Raw genomic sequence first — 25,170 nt, forward strand, 5'->3', positions numbered from 1 at the left:
ACCCTTTTGCTGTCAATCAAGCTCAGAAGAACCTGCTACTCCTTCGGTGTGACCCTTTCTAGGTGATATCAGACCAAAGTTTCACCAGCAAACTCTTTGCTATCAATCAGTCACACAGAAAATAGTCCCTAATTTAACACTGCCAGCCCTACCTAGCTTCTCAGTGTTATTCCAACAGACGAGTAACCTCAGTGCAGTGTGGCTTCCATTTACCACCCGCTATTCCTTCCCGGGATTCCACAGGTGTGCATACCTGCGTGTTCCAGACAACATAGAACAAGACACTAACTTAACATGAAGAGTTAAAACATGTAATCAATAACCAAAAAAGTATGTCCTATGAAATTACCAATATAATCAATAACACCATCAATTCAAAATGAGCAAAATGTCACCAACAGTAAAAAAAACGTAATATTTTCAACACTTCAAAGATACATGCTAGCATATTAACAACATTTCACAACCCTATTGATACTCACACCACTTCTTGCATCACCTGCCAGTACTGCTTTGCCAGTCTTCAGGTTCTGAGCATTGGAGTCAGGAATCAGGACTTGGACATTTATCTAACTTGGGCAATTATTTTACTTTCCTCCTAAGGTCAATGATCCATTAGTTGAATAGTTGATGGTGAAATCAATAATCATTAATCACCAAACTAATCAATAATGACCATCCTCTGCTTACCAAAAACTGATGGAGCGGTAATTTCTTCTGGTAATTTCTCAAAGTAAAACCCTCATGCTACCTCTAATTTACCGCTCAAAAGGTGTTGGGCCCTTCACACCATGTATTACCTTCAGGAGATTTTAAATAAAGATGAACAGTCAAAATACAATTATTATTGTAAGCCAATAAAGAGAGTTGTTAAATATTTAAAGGGTTTTATTTTCTAGTCAAAAGTTAATTTTTCTCTGACCCTTTATTCATTAGTAAAATATCAATCAGGTTACATAATTTGGAAAACAGGAAAAATATCAATAATACAGAACACATTACAGTCTGCATATAAGCATTACATGTAGTTATGAAAATGTGGCGCAAAATATCGGTCAAAATTCTTAAAGGGTTTCTAAGAAAAATAGTCTTGCAAAGCTAATCAATAATTAAATAGTTGGCAAAAATCTCCCATTAAGAGAAATAAATGCATAAGTCAAATAAATCTTTTCAGACCTAATTATTAGTCATAGCATAAACTTAAAGTTTAGCATCTAAATCTATAGAGCCTTTCTATCTGTTGCTGCTCATGTGCATCTCTGTGTCTAAAGAGCAAAAAGGAGGGAGACAGCCCGCCCTTCTCCAGACCTCAAAGGAATGTGGCCTGATGTTCCAAGATATGACGTGGAAGCAAGAAACCTCCCCCTGACTCTCCTCGGACGCCCAAGGCTGCACCCGTGACGATCTCGTTCCTAACCCATAGAATGAAGCAAAGCCTAAGCCAAAATGAGCAAGAAGCCAGCTGAGCTGAAAAAGCCAGCCCCCATCCAGAGAGGACAGTATTTATACTCTAAACCTTGGCAGTCTACACAAAGATGTAGCATCTTTCAGGAAAACCTGTACGTGATTGGTCAGTCATGATGGCATGAGTTCTCAATACCCTGACTCATTCTAAAATCCTGACTTTACCAGTTTTAACAAAAAAAAGCATACATGAATAACTACATTTATAAACATTTGCAACATTTACTAGGAAAAATGTTTCATTCTAATTCTCCTTCCTTCCTTTCACAGCGTAGTCAGATGGGCACTTTTAACTAACACTGGTACATTGGCAGAATCTCAAGAATGTACAGTTGAAGATGTCCTTCACTTCTTGTCATGAGGAAAGCTGCCACAGTCTGCGCATGCTCCCTTCTCATTAAATTGCAAGCCATAGCCTTGATGGATTCACAGGCAGCCATGTTTTGTGTAGGCCCCAAAAATAAAACAAACACAAAGATAATATTAATTTCATGTAAATCAGCCCATTAGGTTTCCCTCCCTCATACTAATACCCCTTATAAATGTTTACCTAGCCAAGCTATTAGTGAAAAGCAGCTTTCTATTATTTATGACAACATGCAAAATAAATGTGCAACATAGCATTTTCATGCATTTAGTGTAAAATTTAAAAGCACACACACAGTTAATACAGCGCACACAGCAAGATGCATTAGTGTTTTAGATAACATTGTTAATGTTAATGTTAATGTTAGGCTGAATTTATAGAGCGCACTGACACCGGAGGTTTCCTGGCGCTGAGGTTGGAATTGAGGTAGAACTGAGAGCTAATGGGAGTTCGAGAAGAGCCAGGTCTTTAGGCTCTTTCTAAAGCTCAGCAAGGTGTCAGAGGTTTTGATGTGTAGGGGAATGGAGTTCCACAGCTTGGGTGCCAGGAAACTAAATCTCCGACCACCCTGTTTTTTTAACTTGATCGCTGGAACGGTGAGAAGGTGGAGATGGGCAGAGCGGAGATTGCGAATGGGGCAGTGTGGGTTAATGAGGGATTTCAGAAAGGCCGGGCATTTGGTATGCCGGGCTTTATAGATTAGGCATCCAATTTTGAAGGCAGCCCTTTGTTCGATGGGCAGCCAGTGCAGCTTGGCCAGGAGGGGTCTAGCCGATTGCCATTTGGGGACTTTACAAATGAGTCTTGCTGCCTGGTTCTGCACCATCTGGAGGCGGTGCAGCAGGGACCTGGATAGGCCCCAGAAGAGGGAGTTGGAGAAGTCGAGGCGGGAAAGGACGAGGGAAATGACGATTTGAACCAAGGCCTCGTGGGAAAGCAGGTGAGAGATCTTTCGGATTTTACGTAGCTGGAACATGCTAGCAGAGATGATAGCTCCGACATGGGTTTTGAGAGTGAGGTCCCTGTCAATGGTGACACCTAGGCTTTTTACTGCACTCGACGGAATAGGGGCAGTGCCCAGCTCAGCTGGCCAGAATTGAGGTCCCCAGTGTGCTGAGCTGGTACCAGGCAGGATAAGTTCCGTTTTTTCCGGATTTAATTTAAGCTGGTTAGAAATCATCCATTGTTGGATGTGCAGCATTACTGCCTGGAAGTTAGATGCGGCATCCGGGGTGTCTAAGGGAAAGATGATCTGCATATCATCTGCGTAGTTGAGAACAGTGCAGTTCCAGTTACTGAGTGAATGAATTAGCGGGCGGAGGTATAAATTAAAAAGGAGGGGTGAAAGGGAGGATCCCTGGGGGACTCCACAGGTGGTGGATACCTGGGTCGCAGTGAAGGGGCCTAGATGGACAGTTTGCACTCTGCCAGAAAGGAAGGACTTGATCCAATCCTGTGCAGGGCCCTGGATGCCTGCTTGTCCGACACGGTGGAGAAGAATGTCATGGTCCACCGTGTCGAACGCGGCCGAGAGATCCAAAAGGACAAGTGCCTGTGGGGACCCTCTGTCAGCATTCCCCCGAAGAGTATCGATGACTTTTAAGATAACTGCCTCGGTAGAATGGGCTGGCCTAAAGCCTGCCTGGTTAGGTACCAGGAAGTCAGAGCTTGCTATGAATGCCGATAGACAAGTAGTCACATGGGCCTCCAACAGTTTGGAAGAATAGGGTAAAAGGGAGATAGGCCTGTAATTAGCAGGATTGGCAGGGTCGGCTCCGGCTTTTTTTAGGAGGGGAACCAATATGGCCTGTTTAAACGCAGAGGGGACCGTGCCAGTACTTAGGGAGGTGTTCAGGAGGGGGAGTATGCTGTCAGGTAGAGCTGAGAAAACTGCCCTGAGGACCGGGGGGGGACAACAGTCCTTGGGAGAACCTGATTTAATACGGGTTGTGAGCTCAGTAAGGGCACTGGGAGTAATAGCTGGGAACTGAGTGAAGGTATAGGGATTGAGAGGGGAGGAGTCTGAGGGAGTAAAGGGAGTGGGGGGGGAGATGGCGTTCTTGATGTCAACGATTTTCTGAATAAAATAAGTATTGAGCGCATTGCAAGTGTCTTGGGTTGGAGCCTGGGAGGGGAGGATTCTTTGATCAGAGGAGAAATCATTCATGATTTTAAAGATTTCTTTGGATTTATTAGAGGCTGAGTTGATTCTTTCAGAGATATGTGAGGTCTTAGCTTTAATGATGGCACTTTTATATTCATAACGGGCCTTCACATACTCAGCACGGTCCTCCGTAGAGTAACCCCGTCTCCATTTGCGTTCAAGCTGGCGTAGTTGCAATTTTTGTATTTTAAGTTCCTCAGAGAACCAGCGATGGGAATTGCCACACCTTGTGTGAGCAAATCTAGTGAGAGGGGCAAATTTGTCACTGGCCGCTTGCAGCCAGGTGGTAATAACACCTTCCATAGAGTCGATACCGGATGCTAGGTTGATGGTGGGACATGTGTTACCTGCAAAGTCGAGAAACCCCTGGGAATCATAAGAGTTCCATTTGCGACATTGTCCGCCAGGAAGGGTAGGGGCCTTAATGCTCCCTGTAATGGTAATAGTAACCTCTATCAGGTGATGATCTGACCAGAGGCAGGGAGAAATGTTAGGGCGGGACAAGGCGAGATTGTGGGTCCAGACGTGATCAAGAATATGGCCTTTGGAGTGGGTAGGTGAGGAGATGTGTTGTGTAAGGTTCAGGCAGGTCAGTGTTTCAAAGAGTTCTGTGGCATGAGGCCCTGCAAGGTCGTTGTCGTACCAATAATTGAAATCGCCGAATATGGCGATTCTCGAGTTGTGCGTAAGCAGGTCAGCCACCTGTTCACTCAAGGATAGAGGGAAAGATGGCATCGACAAGGGGGGACGATAAAGTAGTACAATTGCAAGGGCGCCACCTCCGGTATCCAGACTGATGACTAAATTATCTGTCCCGGGTAGGGTGAGTGAAGCGGAGGTGAGAAATCTGAATTTTTTGTGAATAATAGCCGCTACTCCGCCTCCAGGGCGGTTCAGAGGGCGATTGACATTGAGGATATAATAGTCAGGGGGTAGTGCAGCTAAGATGTCAGGATGAGAGTCCGGAGTGAGCCAGGTCTCGGTGAGTAGCAATACGTCAGGTCTATCCGTGGTGAGCAAAAGGAATAGATCAAGCTGGTGTTTCACCATGGAGCGAGTGTTAAGATAGAATACTCGGAGATGTGTATCAGTGCTTGACGCCTGTAGAGGTGCATGAGAAAAAAAAGCATGCAAAAAAGCATTTAGTCCCCTGTGTAGTGTTTGGTGCATTTGTTAATTCACACACATTATAAAAAGAGGTGTTATTAACTGAAAATATTTATCAAAATATGCAACAAGTCAAGGTCCTTTAAGACAGATAAAGTGAATTTAGTATACATGGGATGGGCTGGGAAGAGAAAAACACATTCTATTAATCTTCAAAGCTAAAAAGGCCACTTTTCTCTACACTGTAAAAACACATGTTAATTCAGCACAAGCATTTCAGACTGAATAGGCCTCACTTTCATGTTTTTCATGTGCCATGTTTTAACTTGCACCAAAATGTGCGTGGCAATTTAAATGCAGTCTGTCTGTAGCACAAAAATAAAACAATGCCTGACTGCAGATGAAATCTGCTCCATCAGTAGCTTACAATCCGACTTCATCATTGAGGAATAATTTCAAATGCAATACATTTGAGTGGAAGAAGCATTCTCTATTTTTCACAAACTGAAGTTATCACTAATTAAGTGTAATAAGGTAACCCACTGTTAGTTTATGGCAGAGTCTTACAGCAGTGGAAAACGTCTTTAGGAGTTTTTTCCTGCCAGGACATATAAACGTTAAGTACACATGTCCTACTTTTTAAACACCAATCTCCCTGCCCTATGAACTTTTAGGGCCTACCTTAGGAGTGACTAACAAATATTAAAAAGGAATGTTTATGCTTGGTAAAAGGTTGATTTTGCCAGGTCGAAATTACAGTTTAAACTGCACTAGAGGCTGCAATGGGATGCATGAGACATTCTTTACAATGCTACTTTAGTGGGTGGCCCAGGAGGTGCTGCAGCCCACTAGTAGAATTTAATGTATAGGCCCTGGGTACATGTAGTACCAATCCCTAAGGACTCATAAGTAAATCAAATGTACCAATTAGGTGTTTGCCAATTTTCCCATGTTTATGGGAGACAGCACAAGTTTTTCCCATTTGTTAGCCGAAGTAAACACACAGAGTCCTATTAGCCAACAAAAACGGGTTCAGCAGAGGAAGGAAAAAATCTAGCATGGCCATGCAGAGAGTGCCAGGTCAAATACCTGCTCTCCTCCCTGGCCTGGCTGGCCATGAATGCAGTCGGTGGCAGAGGAGATGGCTTACACTCGGTTGGCTGTGTGGGTCAAGCAGCTCTTATTCAGTTGAGTCTTGCTCCTTGATTTTTTTCTTGTGCCCAGACACAAGTCCAACATGCAAACATGATAACAGACCATAGGTGAGTTAGACAAGGTCTGACGACCTTCTCCTTAGCACTGTCCAGTGCAACTGCTGACTGTGCTTGCAAGATAAGGAGCATTTCACACTTCTTGGTATCAATAGTAGTTTGACTCTCAAAGCACTGTCTCAACCTTCAGGCAGACCTCTCACTCTCTGATACCTCCATGGAACAGCACTCACTAAAGGCACACTCAGCTTTCCTGGACCTCACCCATCATCGTGAGCGGTGCAGGTTCAACCAAGTCAACACTGCCCATAGCATCTCACCACCTCCTCAGCACATTCATTGTCCTCAGGCAGCATCTTCTTCATGCAAGTGCACATCCAGTGCCCTATCCTCAGTGGTTAGTCAGATCCTTCCTTCAAGACAGGATCCAAGGCAGATTCTTCTCCTGCCAGGCTTCAAACATTCACAAGTTCTGTTCCTGAATCAAGCATGGGGAGTTGGCAGTGAGTACACCTACCCTGAAGCATTAGAGTTTCTTAGTTCCCTCTGGTGTGTAAATGGTGGATTCTGGTAGAAAAATCTCAACACCCTGGCAAGAAGTCTCTGCTCAATCTTTATAGGAAAGTGGAAGACAATAGTTTTGTGTTCCAGGCTCAAGTGTGCTTCTGGGCAGTACTGCCCTGTTTCTCTTTCCACTCTACTGACGAAGCAAATGTCTTTGGCATGAAGTGTCAGCAAGAAGGCAGGGTGGCACATGCTCCATATGTGCATCCTATATGCACAGAACAATAAACACATACAAAATACATGTCCCACATTGATGTGTAAAGTACTCAGTTGCAGAGGAATAGTAGACAACTTTAAAAGTAGGCTCTTAGCACAGGCCGGTTTTGTCATGATAAACTATAGCTACTACCACTACCAATCGTCTATAGGTCTGCAAGCTGATGGTTATCACGCTCAGTATAGAAGGCGCACTAGATCGGAGAGCCCCACTCTGGCTCTCAATCTAATGAAAAAACTACATTCTTGATGATCATGTGTGGTGTTGAAATAGCAGTAGCTTGCGATGGTGAATTCAAGGTTGGATTGCATGTGCTTCAGAGCCACCCAATGGTCATTTTGCTGTTCCAACAATGCCCCAGTGACTGGAGCATCTTTAGCTGGTCAGGTTTGTTGAATGCATGTTTAGATCTGAGAATGTAAGGCATTTGTTTTTCATAATGGATTTTGTAAGTACTGTAATGCAAACACAAAATAATTGACAGGCTCTCGTCACACCTAAACAAAATTATGCTTGAGCTGTATTAAAGATGTTGGATTATTATCAGCATTCTTTAATTCCAGACAAAGTAAGTTTCTCTGAAACTATACCCAGATTTGTAAATGGTTGTGACAATAATATCGAACCGTTACTCTGTCTAATCCGAGGTGCAATGGTGGACAAAAGAACAATGTTTTGCAATGCTACCCTGGGCGAGTTCCAGTGGTTATACTATTTGCAAGTATCCCTTTCATCATCGTTTGATGTAATGCCCAGCATGGCCAATGGTATGCCCAGCCATAGGGTCCAGTGCTGACTGTGCCACAGGATTCAAAACTGCACTGGACCGAAGATGCCCAACGAGGCCGAAACCAGTTTTCGTTTCCTTGTGTTCATGATCAGAGAGAACCTGGCTTGGCAGTTCATGCTTAACTGCTTCTATTGGAGAATGGCTGAGTCTGATGTAAATTTGATGGAGTCTAATCTGAGGTGGCATTTTGGGCAAAGGAATGGTGGGTTGAAATGCTACCTGAGTGATTGCTAGTGGTTGGACTATCAGCAAGCATTCCTCCCATCACCTTTTGTGTTTTTAAGCGTGGTTCTTCCCAGGTTTTGAGAGGCCAATTGTATGAGATATGATATTGTAAATTGGATCCTAAATCTCAGCAAAAAACTTGGAGCCACAAGAATTCCACTTGGCCTGTTAGTCTGCCAAACTGTAAAAACTGATAAAATGCTGTTACCATGTAACCTCATTAGGAGGCGAGCCATGTTTTCTGCATCCTTAAGGCACTATGTTCCAGAAACCACAGGAGTATATTTAGGTCTGGGGTTTGACTGACAGCACAGCTGTGAATCAGACCTATTGCTAACACCATACAGGGAGTAGATTTTCGATCTGCCACTCCAGTCACTGTCGTTCTTTGATAAGCCTGGTTCAGCCTTTGGCTTGAGCCTTTGTCAATCATGTGTTGGCTCAGTCCACTGGAGACTTTATCTCTGACTGAATACCATTGACTGTTTGGCTGTATCCTTTCTCCTCCACTCAGGTGTTTGCACCGACCTGCTAGAGGGTCTTATTTACAGCTATTGCCCTCTGTTTTCCGCTTCTGCGGGCTCCCTTCTGTGACTGTCGCTTCAATGTGCTAATGCTCACTGTGTTAACACATTAAACCCATACATGTTGACTTTACCAATACTTAATCACATTTAGTGCCCTGGCAATTATCACAGTAAGCTTAGTAAAAGGTCTGCATAAAATGATCCTGGGATATAAAGTATGCTACCGCAGCAGGTCTAGTGCCTTTATTAAACCAAGTCACCTGATTGTTTAACACATGCTTTTCCTGTCTTTAGATTCTGCAGATACTGGTATGGGGAGACACTAGAGTACAGTAATCATCATTTTGATAGTTTCAGCTCGAATGTAGCCAGGTTCATACATTTTAATCAGGCATAATCTAGGGTGGTCTTTTCATGCATTTTTCAAACTTCTGCTTGTGGGTATATTTACTAAGATTTTACACCGTTGTAACGCAAATCGGCACCAAATCTTTTCTCAAATTTACTTTCCAGTGCTAAACTTGCTTACCGTTTGAAATACCGTGAAAGTGAGTCGGAGCAGCACACAGAGCTGCTTTGTATTACTTAGCGCCACGGGGCATACGTTGGGTGGTGCATGGGCAGTCCCAAGCTACCACCAAAGGGTTCTGATGCTAAACCTAATTTACTAAACTTTGTAGACGAGTTGGCATCAGAAAACTGCACCCTTTTAAAGTAGGCACAAGGAAGGGGTAATGCTTTCATTTCTCCTTCCTTTTCTGACTTTGAACATGTGCTGCACTGTACAGCACACATACAAAGAAATGGTATTTTGTACTGTAAGGGTACCCTTCCAGTACAAAACCTATGCTAGACTCACAGAGACACCCTTGCACCATGGCGCAACAGTGTCTCTGTGGCGCAAGGCAGCTGATTTCAACCCAGCCCTCGGGAGATGGGAGGAGAGAGTCACATTTCAATGTATTTGACGCTCTCCTGCTCTCTCCATCTCATGCAGCACAGCATTTATGGCTGAAACACTGCACTGCGTGAGAACTTAGTAAACATGGCCTTAGTGAGTTAGGCATTATTTTGTCACAGTATTGCATAATAGGTCTACATGGTAGAACTTTAAAGGGAAGTACGTGATCTTTCGTGAAACTGGGTGGGAGATATCAGCAAGTTTCTTAGGATACAAGCTTGCTCCCTTTTGAACTAAAATATTTTTTAAAATATGAAAAATTGGAATTAAAAACCTGTTTTCCCACAGGCATGTAGTGAAGACTTATCAAGGGGGTGGCCTTTCCAACAGGTTTGCCGGATGTATTCCTCTCTGACTCTGCCATTTAGGCATGGCAATCCTGGGCAGGAAAATTGGAAAAATGTTCCTGGATGAGAGAAAACTTCCAGGAGATATATGAAATTATCTTTCCGTTTTGTGAGAACAGATCCCACTTTCGGGACTGACCTGTAAGAATACAGAAATATTAACCAAGCCTCCATGCCACCATGACAATGGGAACAGTTAGCACTGTTTTTATGTCTCTCACTAGAAGAAAGCCTCTTGTGGACCATACCAAAAGCCTACAATAGGCTTAGAGCCCATCAATTACTTACTATTGATTGGCTTTATTGTTACTCAATTTCTTATTTCTTATTCGATTGATCAATTTAGTCTTCTTGCATTTGTCCCTAACCAGGAGCATAACCTCGTTACCATCTTTTGATTACTCATGTGTATCCTTTCCATGCTTACTCTTAGGGGGCTGATAATTTTATTTCACTTTCAGCACCCCATGATAGTGCATGGGTGTTCTCTCTCTCTCTCTTAAGTGCAGCTTCCCTCCCAAAGAACTACTTTGCCAACCCATGTGCTTCCTGTTGCTCCCTCGTCCCTCCTCCCAAGGTTGTCCACTACTTTCCCAACCCCTCCCTTGCTTTTTTAATATTATTTTGGGAGTTTTCTTGCCCAGCCTCAAGCACCGCCATAGGTCCCTTGGCCTTGCACACTCTCAGTGGCTTTCCTCCACATGGTCCTCCCTTGCTTCCTGAATCCCTCATGGTTCATTACATTTTTTTTAATTCATTTTATTTTAAAAGATTTTTATGGCATGATAGCTGCCATTTGCTGCTAGGCCTCTCTCTACTACAACAAAGCCAATTTGCACTAATAAAATGACTTATTTTGTATTTATTGATCCACATGGGATCAGCCATCTTGGTTTGTTAAATATACAATTTGCTCACATTATTCACTAAGCCTGCGTCTATATCATCATGCAGGCACGCGCCTAGGGAGTGACATGGCCGAATCATCACACCTTTTTTTCACCTGATGCTATACGGCATCGATAAAAAGCCTGTGGCTTTTACGGATGTTGCATAGCATCAGCAAAAACATTGATAAAACCAATAGGTCACAAAAACGAGACCTACTAACTTAATTATTTACTATTTTTTCTTTCCACAAAGTGGCTGCCGCATGGATGCCTGGAGCCGCTCACCCAGCAGCCAGTACTAGATTTAGAGTGATGGCGAGGGCTGGGGATGTCACCGCAGCTGTTTGACAGCCAGTACACCAAACTCTAGATAAGCCCTTCTTCTTGTACATCCTTTATAATTACAGCCAGTATAAATCTGAAGAACTTTGTGTCATCTCCCACTATAAGTTCACTATATTAAATGTATTAGTTGCTAAATAGCTCAATTATCTAAGAGATACAACTTGGAATGAAATTAAGCTCATCTTTTACAAAAAACAATAAATTATTGACTTTAACTTTGTAAACATGTGTAAAAGCTCTTAACAGAAGCTGAAAAGGTTGCTCCTCTTTCTTACAATTTTAAATAACTACTATGAAACTTCCATTCAAAGAATCAAGATCAGAAACCATGTACACTTACCATTACATTCCTGAACAACTACAAATTCGAAGTTCTTGGGTATTTCCATGCCAATATTGGACCTAAGAATACATATTTGGAGTAAACAAAACATCTATTGAGTGAAATTGCAAGAATCAAAAACTTGGTAACCTCTGTCATTGACAGCACCTGTAAATCTGAAAAACCTTTATGATATGACCAACTTCAGTGCCATTATGAACTTTAAGATTAATTTTCAGTACTTTATTGAGAGGAACTGATGACTACCAATTAAATATAAGAAGAAATCTTTAAACATCACCTGAGAGAATTCATATTTTACAAGATTTCTCAAAAGTCCTGCAATTAAATCTTTGTTTTAAAAATCTATCTCATTCATAGATTTTTCGGTCATACTCCACGTCATGAATAAACCGTCTGACTAATCTATGTTTCACAGGGTTGGATTGGGATTAAAAATCGGCTCAGGCATGCTTAGAAAAAGTGGCCCATATTTGCATATTGCTTTTCCGCAAAACACTGCTTCTGTGAAGTTTTATAAAAAGAAGGGGGAGAGTCTCCGACAGAGACATGTTTTTTTTAATTTTACTTAGATAAAAAACAAATGCACTGATTAGTTCACACTGGTGAAACACACCTGAAAACAAGTGAGGTCACTTCTGCTCAGGCCCCCTTCCCCCGCATAATCTGCATACCTTAATGGGGCGGACCAGCAAGAGAAAGGGAGTGACACCTCTGCCCATTGATAAAAGGGAGGTAATGGACGCCCATCTGCCGCCAGAAAGGCCACTCAGGCACCTACTGGGCTGCTGGCGGCATTCGAACAACACAGACACTGCCCAAATTGACCTCCCAGGCTGCCCAAAAAAGCAGCCCACAGCTGGAACATGGATACTGGCCCCGTGGCCATTACCCCAGTGCCCGCCTTACCAATACAACCCTGATGTTTCAAGAACAAAGCTCTTCCTCAGGGCTTACAAAGTAGCGTTATATGGTACATGTCCGGGTGAGTAATGTCTCCTATTATTTAGTGATTGATGTCTCCACACAAGAAGCCTTCTTGCCAGATGAATTTGGTATTTAACTGTTAAAAACATCTTGTAACTCAATGATGAGAATATTTGTATTAGCCACGCAGTATTATGTTGGAATTGTAGCGTACCCACAATTATGAATCAAAAATAAATGTTGGTGTGTGACTTGTAGGATGGTGAATTAAATGTATCATTGACTGACTACACCAATGGTGCATACCAATTTTACGATGGACCTGCTAAAAGCGGCATCGGTGCAGCGGCGTCACCGGGGGGGCGGGGGGTGCGGACCGCACCGGGTGTCACCGATCTGGGGGTGACACCAATCTAGTAGTTAGTTAGGCTGGCCAGGCCACGCACGCACCGCACCTCACCAGACCAGATCATGTTGTGATGACGATCGTCACTGGTGTCTGGTGGTGCGATGCGGATGCGCGCGCCGGACCCACTGGACAAGCTGGCTGGCAGAATTGAATTGAGTGGAGAGACTGCTGCACATCGTCAAAGTTGACATTTTAATGAACGATGCAGTACTTTACCTTGGAGTTACCAAACACTGCTCGTGGCGCATTTATTTCCGATACCAGGCAGGCAGGTTCATTTTTGTGCGCCTAGGCTAGCTGAGGCCATATTTGTATAATAGCACATCAGCTAAGGAGCAAGCCGATCTGTGTGATTGTTGTGAAAAACATTTATTGTAAACTGTGAAAATAGTTCAAGAATCGATGGCTTTGAAAAAAGCTTTATGACATGTCTCTGAATGACATTTGAAGCCCTAGGTAGTTGAAGTTTGCGGTTTGATTATCTAGCAAGCATGAGTAGCCTCTAGAAATCGTTGTTCCACCCGTTCGTTACTTTCACGAATTTGCGATGCAGCACGCCGGCTACTCAAATCCTTTCTACTAGTACTACCCAGCAGTTTGGGTCCCAGGGCCGTCAATCTTAGCGCTACCAATGACGGCCCTGGGACAGCCCCCGCGAGCTGTGCGCAGTGCGCACCTGCTGCACTAACGCGTCACTGCGGTCAGGCGCCCGCCAGGGAGAGTGTGTGCTCGGTGCGTCCGACGTCGCGAGACTAAAGAATTAATACCGATGACAATAGAGACCACCGGCACTATCTTTTGATGATATCGCGATTCGCGAGCGCCGTCGTGGTCTCGTCTCCCCTTCAAATTTGGAACGGTGAGAGAAATAATATAATTTATTTATTTATATATGAATACTGCATGAACTAAGTTAAAAATGTGGCAGTGCAGTGGCCTGATTCAGTACATGCTTTCAGTTTTTTTTACTGGCACAAACGAAAACACAGCCCGCTTCTCTGATGCTAACCTAGTGTTTTGAGGCTCAGACCAATAAGATGCCCTTGCCCTTTAGCCCTGGAAAGAGCTTGTGCACAGAGGATATTGCTGTAGAACAAATACATGGTAACATAGCTGGGCCTTAAAGCTTGCCTTTCTTCCTTCCAGTTGGGCAGTGACCGTCACGATAGGCCTGAGCCCGGGCCCCCCCCCACCACACCTCATGTGATGTGGCCTCTGCTGTACCCTGCCAGCCGGTCAGAGTCTGTTAATACCAAACACCAGGAGCGGGGGTGGTTATTTAGACAGACTGTGTTCTGTCTGGATGTGTACAGTGGGCGTTTTGTTTCACAAAAGGTGTAACCCATACTCCTTCTAGCACAATAGGAATGCAGGCCCAATGGGGGTGATGCTCTACAGAAAGACTATCAGATTTTGTGCACTTGAACCTCTTCAGATTAACACAGTGGGCGTGTGTGGACAAATCTACCTGGCTGGGTGGGAATATAACGATGCTCTCCAGTTGACAAAAAGGGAACCTTGGCAGATCTTTCTAGTGAGTGTTGCCGGGGACTGCGCGGTAATGCCATTTTGTTTGCTTTGATACTGGCACAAGTGCCACCATTGCCTACGAACGTAACGTTTGTTCTTGTGCTCAAGTGTCTACCATATATTGCGGCGGTCCATGCGGTAAGTCGTGAGGGGGTGACACCATGAGTTACCCGCACCGGGTGACACCAACCCTAGTGACGCCACTGCATCGGTGGCAACCAATACATAAAAGTCGACTATTTAATCCAGACAAATGTATAGGATGTAATTGAGTTATTGCCATGGTATATATAAGTATTCTTAACTCTGAATGTTGAGACTGATTGAACCGTTAGATACACACACTTGTGGCCGACTAACAGCGGTTTGTGCTATCCCAAGGGTGTCCACTAGCTCTTCATTTCCCAGATAAGTTGTTTCTTGATGTTTTCTTCTTTCTTTTTTCAGTATACAACTTCGTTAATTTCTTCCTCCTATTTCATTTTCTACTCTCTTTTCTGGCGATTCTCTCAGTCAGTTAACTATGAACTTGGCTACATCTTAATGTACAGTTTGATTTGTTTACTCATATGTCTTTTTTTCCCTGTGGATTATTTTTATTTAGGTTTTACTGTGATGAGTTATGGACCTGTCATTGTACCTCAGATATCGCTTTTCTGTTATTCGTGGCAATGATTGCTACTGTAAACTTCTAAATGTTCAGATTGTAGATTTTGTATAAAGATGTTCATAAAACCCAATAAAGAAATGTTAAAAAAAAGTGTGCTTAGTGTGTGAAGAAGTAACTAATCGCACCTAACTTGGAACAAACCCAAATATTCTCTTACTTTATAACTTTATGTAGTAATTAACAGGATGGACTTTGTTCACAAAACAAGTATTGAAAAGATATATGTCTTTCATGCCTATGTGATTTAATGGAAAACATGGAAGGAAAGCACATTGTTTAGCAATAAAGACAATTTCTCTTTAATGTGCTCTACCTGAGTAATAGGCACGACCTGCAAGTTAGACCCAGTTACAAGGATGTGGCCTTTAATGACAAATATAGACTGGGACAGTGGGGCTATACAAGACTACTGGAAAACTTCACTTGGTAATTTTAGAATGGTCTAAATTAAAAAGGGAGAAAAAAAACACAAGCATTGGAATGTTGGAGCAGATACACTATGCCAGTTCTCATCCATGGAACTCACACAATATTACCAAATCATGTACAAGGTCCTGATTACTATTTCTTTTGTAATGTCTAAACTCGATTACACCCGTAGCCTCTACCACAAATCATCTTTAACAACTATGAAAAGACTACAACTGATTCAGAACTCTGCTGCCAGACTACTCCTATATGTAAAGCAACATGCCCTAATCTCCCCTGTTTTGAAGACTCTACATTGGTTACCCGTTGCCAGAAGATCCACATTCAAGCTGATTTGTATCCCCACAAAGCGATACATGAACCAGGGCTGCTCTGCATCAGGAATAAAATCACCAAATACATTCAACGAAGCAACCTCTGCACTAGATTGGCACCTTGCCTAAAAATCCCACCTTGCAAGAAAAAAAACATAAGTGGCACATCCTTCTCTGTTCAAGCAGCCAAACTATGGAACTCTTTACCCCCAAACATAAGATCTACGGATAACTATCTAATCTTCAGAAGACTACTCAGGAGTTGGCTCTTCCCCACACAACTACCATACTCAAACATAAATTCAGAGCAGGTCCCTGTGAATATAAACATTTATTTGGATTCTATGTATGTATCTAGATATGTGCATTCCTTTATATAAATGTGTATAATAAACATGTTTATGAATATATAGATATTCATTAGGTCTGCTTAACAAATGTACACATTACCTATTGGTTATATTATTCTATGTTTAACTTGTATATAGGTCGCCTACACTATTGAATTATTTAAAGGGAAAAAACAATTATAAAAACAAATAAATTAGCTTAAAGTACAGCAACACTTGACAGTCTAATCATATTAAATACAACTTAAATCTAGATATGTTACCTTCCTTATACATTTACACCTTTCATGTACTTATGTATCTTTGTATTTATCACTCTACTCCTATTCAGCATCTCTAATGCACTAACCTGTATCTCACCCTATGCCTCTTTTAATTCATCCTCTACCTCCACTTTGACTCGTTTCAAACCCCTTTCTACTATTATGATCCCCAAAATAGCCCTTTCTAGGCTCTTCCCTCCCCTACTGCTCCTTTCATCATCTTGATCCTCTTTTACTATTCAGATCTCCAAAATAAGCCATTCTAAACTCTTCTCTCATGTATCCCTCATAGAATCATCCAATACCTCATCATTCTCCCTAATCCACTTCTAGAGACTCTCTACCCTCCATCTCTCCTTTACTCATCCCAAACCTCCTCCTGCTGCTATGATCTCCAAATAAACACTTTCTAGACCCTTCCCACCTTCTATTCTTCCACTATCCTTTTCAATCCAACTAACAGACTGGCATATCCACCATTCAAATTAATTTCTATTTCCCTAAACAATTTCACCACTAATCCTTTTTGGGTTCCGGAGTACTATGCTACTCGCCAAAAAGAGCTACAATGCCTCATCAGAGGTAGTAAGCGATATATAAATGCAATGACAATTACAAAATCGGTCCTTTTACTAGTCTATGTCTAACCATCTATGCTAATATTTAAGTGGTGTCAAAATAACAAAAGTGACAATTATCCTAACACTAGAAGTATTGTTTAACAGAGCTCAGAATGGTTACCTTTCAAAAAGGTGCCGCTCCTCAGCAGTGTGGTAAGAGCTGTGTAAGTCTACCGACCTCATGTCATTCAAGGAGCCACAGGGCAGGTTTGGAGGTTTGATGCAGTAGAAGGCCTCTTCGTCTCGTTCATCGATGTACTCACACACCTCACTGTCAGTCTTGAGCTTAAATCCACATTCAGTGATGGCTTCAGTATTCGTATTTACATTTTGAAAACAACCCTGGTAGGCAAGGACCCCTAGACTTGAATGCCTCGACCGCCACAGAGCAGCAACACCCTCACTGGGATGAAACAGGTGAGTGGAAACCTTTACATTGCCTTCCCAGAATAGGGTAAAATGGATATGGTAGGTACCATTGTGAAAATCTTCAATTCTTCCACTGGCGCCAGCATTGAGTTCAGGTGAAAATATTCTTGGCCTGAGGAAGTCTCCTCCATAGGTCTTCCTGTTTCCCAAGTGGCGGAACATGTCAAACTGAACCGTCAGAACCTTGCCTACGCAATACTGGTCTTTGCGGTTAACTATGGTGCCTTTGCTGTTTCTGCCACTGGTAGAAGTTTTCCAATTGCTGCCGACTGTGGCGTTGGGTAGGGACTGCTCAATTTTCTGGAAGATTTAATTGATTTTTAACTGAAGTTCAGAAGGTGGCTTTTGGCCAGCCGCATGGGTGGTTTCTTCAACATGACTTCGGCAAAAGTGAAGCTTTTCACTAAGGTTGGAAAACTGAAATGGATGAAAAAGTGGTGAGTTGGCAGCCTTACTATATAAGACTATTATATTTTTAACGAGAGAGAGGGCGAGAGAGAGGGAGAGAGAGACTTCAGTTATCTAACCAGAACAATTTTTATCGCCCATTAACTGTGGCAAGCTTCAAATAAAGACTGAAAAACAACCAATAGCAATGGTTCAAGAGGTGGTGTATGATTGGTGTGTTATGGGATACTCTCATGTAGTGTTTATTTTGTTATGCCAACCATGCTTCTCAGAAGTATATAATTTCATCACTCTACAGAGGTATTGTGAAGACCCTGTAGGCCTTTGCAAAGGGAACCCTCCAAAACTAGGAACTATGAAGTTGAGCTGCCTGCTACATGCGGACGACGCCATTTTGTTAGCCCTAACTCCAATTGGACTCCAAAGGCGACTTATCGAGTTAGCAAGTTATTCAGATGATTACATCTTAAAAATAAATATTACAAAAAGTAAAATGATGGTCATTAGTTATCGGGGATACTGAGTCAGGCAAAATAAGCACTGGTTCTTGGGAAATGCTGTGTGAAGTTTTACCTATACCTTGGCAGAATTTTCACAGGTAAGTGCTCCAGTAGTGAACACATTGACCAATGTGGAGGTAAGGCAATCTCTCAGGCTTCCGCAATTAGTAGACTTTATAAGCATTGCGGGAAAAGACACTTTGCACATTTTTATCAGTTTATAAAAAATAAAATTCCCCCATCGTTGAGTTATGCCTGCAAAACATTAGACGAACAGCAGTGGGATAATTTTGAGAATGTAGAGGGGAGTATTTTGCACTAAATGTTTAATCTGAATCACGCAGCACCCATAGCAGCGAATCGGCTCACATTCGGGCCACTTTCCACTTATGTGTTCTCTATGGCTGCGGCCTTAAGATGGAGCAATGCACTATTGAACAGTGTTGAGAATCCTTTACGGGTAGCAATGCGTGAGGAATTTTTTTATATCCTGAAGGGAAAAAGTGTTGTCTTTAGGAATAATCAGAAAGCAGCAAATTTGTTTGATTTTGAGAATAACTGTATGGGCGTTCTTCCTAAACAAGTTTTGAGAACTAGAATTTATAAACTATTTACGACGTATCTCGTAAAAGAGATAAGGCACTGTGCGCTGAGCATTCCTATAATGACTTTATAGTGAGGAGTAGTTTTTATAATAAGCCACAACCCTATTTGATCTGGAATCTCCCTCATTGAGTACACAGAACAATCTTGTTGCTTTGGCTGAATTTACTCCCCTTAACAATTTTAACAGGAGCTTGGGAGGGTCTCCCTAGGCAGGAAAGACTGTCACCTATGTGGTACCTGTGTGCAGGACTTAAATCACATCCTATTTGTCTGTCCCCTGCTACTACCTTCACAACATAGATAACTAAGATCTTTTTTCCTAAAGTATAATATTGCCACAGCTGAGCAGGCCCGAAATTGTTTTATCCCCCCCCCACTCCCCTCTGTAGCAGTCTGTTTTTTAAAAAATATAAACAATTTTAAAATATATTTTAGAGAAGGAACAGGTAGCCCCCTTAGCCGCAGTAGGAGGCATAGGGTCCCTTCAGAGAAAAATGTAATTAATTTTTATAAGTAGTATTTTTGGGTTGTTTTTATTAGGAGGTTGTAACTGTTAAAGAGTTATTGGTATGATATGTTTTAAATTTATTACGTTATGGTCACATTTTAAATGTTTTTTTGAAATTGGTACTATAGTTGTGCGCTTGCACTTTTATCTCCTTGCATGCTGCTACGATAACTGTCATGTACAATTGACTATCAGCCAAGACTATCAGATTTTGGTATCTGTTATTATGTTCGAGCACTTGCATTTTTTTGCTACCCTTTATGCTGCTAGTTACTGCGAACTGAACAGTGAACCTTAGAATCTTGTAATCCCTTTGTACTTCAATCCTTAATGCGTGTTGAATCAATTGTATTATTACAAATATATTATTTTTAGCATCCTCGCAAATACACAGTCAAAGTCGTCGAATGATCTAATGGTAAAACTTGCCTTGTCCAGCCCTTGCTCGCTTTGTATTTGAAAAGACTCTAATATTGATCTCATGCTCATATCGCACCTCTCTGCAAATAACACGCAATTAAGAATTCTGTATCATTTTATGAAAACTGCTTTTTTGATGCTTTGTAATTTTATTAGCTTGTTTTTTAAGTCTTGATTGATTTGATTAATTGGATATGTGTTTTTATGTGGAACTCTTCGAAGCTCCAAATCATAATAATATAAAAATGTAATTGTATTGTGAAGGTCTGGTGCACTAGTATCCAGAGTCAAACTGGGGCAAAAAAATAGGCCTGGGCACCAAAATAATAGTGACCGCCCATTAGTGAAGCAGACACCTAAAATAAATGGTAATATCAGTGACATCAATAGTAAAAACCGGCACACACGCTGATCTGTCAAATCAGCTCACTTGATTGCACTAAATGCTAGTCCGACCCTGCCAGTGCCCATTGAAACACAGAGGACAATAGAGCAATATTCAAGTACCCACGAACATGGTACTTTCCTAAATGCATAAAGGTTCCATACCTCTTTTACATTCCGGTGCCAGAAAAAACCCAGCATAAATACAATAGTGATCGCCAGCAACCCGTGTAATGTATTTCTCGTAGCCGAAGCCATGTTCAATTACCTGCAAAGTAAAGCGAGCAATGTTAGTGGTCAATTTCAGAAACATGATTTGTCAATGACAATGCAGAAATTAGCCAATGGTTAGCCTGATGTCTACCTTGGAAGCGATCTGGAACTTTTTTTCTAAAGATTCTTCACATGGCATAAAATTCAGTTTTTAGGAAATTTTGTCCATAGAAGCATACTTCTATTACCTCAAGATATAGTATTCTGCGACATTATAATTTCATCAATCCAATACACATCATTCATTTTTATGATATTATTGGCAAAATGAATTGAGTGTCCGAGTTTAGTACTCGGCATTTACTTTACTTTTTAAGACACTTATTATACTGAGTTTTTTGACTGGATGTAGTATCCTGTAGTCTTTTACTGAACAGTGGTGTCTTGGCATTTTGGAGATAGTTACTGTAAAGTTCTTAGTATTTTATTTAATGTTCATTCCAAATGTGTTTGCCTTGATGCCATAATAGCACATTGCTCTCCAGTCTCCTTTTTGGCATAATATCATATGTTTGGCAGTAGCATATGAAAGATCTTTGTTTTTGACTGCTCTGATGTGCTCCAGAATGCGCTTCCGCAAGGTGCAGATCGTGCTGCCGATTTTGCTGCCACAATTGCATTCAAAGATTTATATCACATATTGTGAGGTGCACGTGATTTTTTTGGTTTAGGATAATCGTGTTTCCGTTAGGTTCCACAATGATTTTTTGTTTTTTGCCAATCTAACATGCCTTCCCTGAATTGCATTTTGTAAAGCCATTTTATTGTTCCATTAGCCAGTTTGTGTCTAATCGCTGTTTGAAATGGCTTTTTACTAGCATGTCCTTTAGAGATTTTTTTTTCTGTAGGTCACAGTTGGTTTTGGTCCAATAAGTTGTCCTATCTCAGGATCTTTTTTTAATAAATGCCAGTATTTTTTAATCTTTCCCATGATCTTTCCACTTTCTTTACTATATGTAGTTATGAAGCGTGGCACTTGTTGTTCTTCACATTATTCTGTTTTTTTCTTTGGTATCAATGTGTCCTCTTTCGATGTTTGATCAAATTTTCTCTTGCTTTTTTCAGTGTTGATTCTTTGTATCCTCTTACTTTTAATCTTTCCATGGTTTCTTAGATTTTTTCTTCAGCATCCTCTGGTTTGGAACAGTTCTGCTTCATTCACATGGATTCTCCACATGGTATATTGTCAATTAATGATTTTGGGTGGAAGCTTGTCCCATGTAATATGCTGTTGGTAGCTGTTTCTTTTCTGTAGAGTGTATCTTGTCATCCTATATATATATTAGGGTGTCAAGAAAGGCAATCTGCATTCTGTTTGTATTGCATGTAAAAGACAGACCAATTTGGTTGCTATTCAGTTTTTGAAAATATCTTTGAAAATCTTGTTCTGTCCCGTTCCATATTAGAAATAAGTCGTCTATGAAACAGACCCATAGTATTATTTTGTCTAGGTCTTCTTGATTCTTCACATCCCATGCCACCAATTTCTCCCAGCACCCCATTGTAATCTTGGCATAGTTTGGAGAGAAAGAAATGCCAATGGCAGTACTACAGTGTTGTTTGAAAAGTTCTTTATTGAAGTAAAAGATATTGTTGGTGAGACACAGTTCGATCATGGTGAGTAGCATTTCGGTATGTTTCATCTCTGATATTTTTCTTTGTCGTAGAAAATATCTGCTTGCATTTATGCCTATTTCATGTCGGATAGACGTGTATAGCGATACCACATCTATTGTTTTCAACAGGAGTTGACTGTTCCACGTGATGCCTGTGAGTATCCTTAAAAAGTCGCCCGTATATCTGGTATAAGAGCTCATGCTCTGCGCAATTGGCGCCAAAAATTGGTCTACATACTCAGAGAGGTTCTTGTATAGAGAGTCACACGCCTTCCTGGTGGGTGGTGGAGCATCTTGTGAAAGAAGCATATCGTCGGGATAACTGGGAAATCTTTTGTCAGAAAACGCAGCTCATCATCATTGATAAAATTCTCATTGTGCCATTTTTTTAGATTAGTATTTAATTCCATTATCACCAGAGAGATGGCCAAAGGCTACCGCCAGAGTCTTAATTGCTGCAAACGAAGGTGATACATTACTAGTAAGAACTACAATATCGTCAGCGTATGCCAACGCTTTGAAGTCAACCGCATTGTTCTTAACCGACTCAATGTTCCGGGAGAGCTCTAGCTTACTAATAAAGGGGCCGATATATAGGGCAAATAGAAGGGGCGAGCAGGGACACCCCTGCCTTGTACCCCCGCCAATGTCAATAGATTTTGAGACACCCCCTGAGATTGACAGGGTTGCTTGGGGGGCGATATACAATGACTGTAAGGCTTGAATGAGATTTGGAGAAAAGCCCTTCCAATGTAAAACCTTCCACAAAAAAGCCCAAGCAACCCTGTCAAACGCTTTCTCAGCGTCTAGGAAGATTGCTCCAAGCGGGGACCGTGTGACTTGGGCCCAATCAAAAAGAGCTATGACCCGTCGAACGTGGTCCGCAGTGTCCCTACCAGCGATGAACCCATGTTGGTGAATAGAGACCAACGAGGAAACTACCAATGCTAATCTAGAAGCCAAGATTTTAGAGAAGATTTTAGAATCGGTATTAATTAATGAAATTGGGCGGAAAGAAGCTGGATCGAAATCGGGCTTTCCCTTTTTTTTTAACAAGACAATAGTTGTTGAGCGCCAAGAGTCTGGGATCCTAAAAAGCTGGGCTTCTCTAAGAATCAATAAGAGGTCCTGCGTAATCTCAGCCCGGAATGTGGTATAGAATTCCAGAGGAATAGAATCAGGGCCAGCTGCTTTCCCACTAGCCAAAGAATTTAGCGCTAAATCTAGCTCTTCACATGTAATAGGAGCAGAGAGAGCCTCGTTATCGTAATCCGAAATTTTCGAAGTAGTAAGCCCCTCTATGTAGGCACTAAACCCAAGGTCAATTACTTGATCACTTACCTCCTCAGTATATAAAGACTGATAAAAATCTGAAAAGACTAAGACCACTCCTTCCGGAGTATCCTGGACAGTCCCCTGAGAATCCCGAATACTGCCAATACGGTTAGCCAGGCCACGCTGCTGGAGTCTCCTGGCGAGGACCCTGCCCGACCTTTCACCGTACTCGAACATCATCAAGCGATATTGCAGATACTTGGAAGCAAGATCCTGGCCAAAGAACTCCAGCAACGAAGCCTTTATTCGGGCAGCACGCGACTGACTGGGGAGTATGTCACTACCCTCTCTAATCATATTGGTCAACTGAACCTCTGTACATCGCAGTTCCTCCATCCGCCCACTTATTTGATCTTGAATTTGCTTCTGGCGAAAAAAGGAAAAGCTTTTGGTCTCGCCACGAACTGCGGCCTTAAGTGAGTCCCAGACGATGTTAGTAGAAGCAGAGCCCCTATTAATATTCAAGAATTCTCTCAACCAGGGTTTCATATGATCTATGTAGGTTATAAACTTAATGTCCAAAAAACCCAGGTTATTCAGTCATCTGCTATGGGAATATCTGATGTCCCAACTGTTCAAAGTGCTATGTATCTGGGTATTAAGATCACCGCTGCAGTTGAACAACTACCGGAAATGAATATTTTGCCCATTATATATACAGTGAATTCTACCCTGCAAAGGCTTGACAACCTCCATTTGTCCTTATTTGGCAGTAGGAATGTATTGAAGATGTTGGTTCGGCCAAAATTTTTATATATATTCAGGACAATACCGCTGGAATTTGCTCAGGCTAGTCTTTCTAGTGCGCAAAGATGCTGTAATCGTTTTCTGTGGAGCTATCACTCTCCGAGGAGGGCTGATAAATGGATGTGTCTTCCACTAGGTGGGGGTGGGTGGTCAGTCCCTAATTTACTGTTTTATAATTGGGCCGCTCTGCTACAGCACTTGGCTGTCCCTTTATTTGCCGCACAAGCGCTACTCCCACTTGCATGTACTCCTTCTATTTTTGAGATCGGCCTAGGGGCAGCTGCTAATGGGACTCTTCGCTCAGTTTTAGAGCCTAGTTACTATAAAAAAACAAAGTTTAAGATTATTTTAACAATGTTTTCAGTTTGGAGGAAGGTGCGCCGATATTGTTCTATTCCCAATACCAATTTTTACACACCCCTGACTGCCGCTAGGCTCTTGCCACCTATTTTTCAAGATTCGGTTACATTTAGGTGGAACTCTTGGGTATTAATGGACTGGGCGATCTAGCTCATGATGGTAATGTAGCCTCGTTTCCATTTATAAATGATAAATATGGATTGGATGCTCATGAATTTTTTAAGTACCTTCAGGTTCGTAGCTACCTAACTCAGCTTCTCCATACTGCTCCAGCTGCGTTATCTAGAACTTCACTGATGGACTTGATCTTAAAGAGGGCTCGCATTGGTGACCTGTATCAAAATTTAATGTTGGCCCTTCCGGATGACCTGGCTGTACAGAACGCAAAATTAGAAGCTAAGTTAGGGAAGGGTGATTTGGATATCGTTTATGCATTAGAGCTTTCCAATTCTGTGTTAATTTCTGGGAGCTTACGCTCTCAAAGCTATATGGCCCTATTTGATTTGTATTTTACTCCCGCTAAAATTTCAAAATGGGGATGTGTCAC

The 25,170-nt window shown here is 41.9% G+C and overlaps 1 pseudogene; it reads right to left on the reverse strand.

Moving 5' to 3' along the window:
• The window catches only part of LOC144824220 (NXPE family member 2-like), an 81,840-nt pseudogene extending 61,290 nt beyond the window's left edge, over positions 1-20,550 (reverse strand).
• Positions 20,551-25,170: the final 4,620 nt, after the last annotated feature.

Source organism: Lissotriton helveticus, chromosome 3_1 (genome assembly GCF_964261635.1).
Source record: "Lissotriton helveticus chromosome 3_1, aLisHel1.1, whole genome shotgun sequence".
NCBI classification, from domain to species: Eukaryota; Metazoa; Chordata; class Amphibia; order Caudata; family Salamandridae; genus Lissotriton; species Lissotriton helveticus.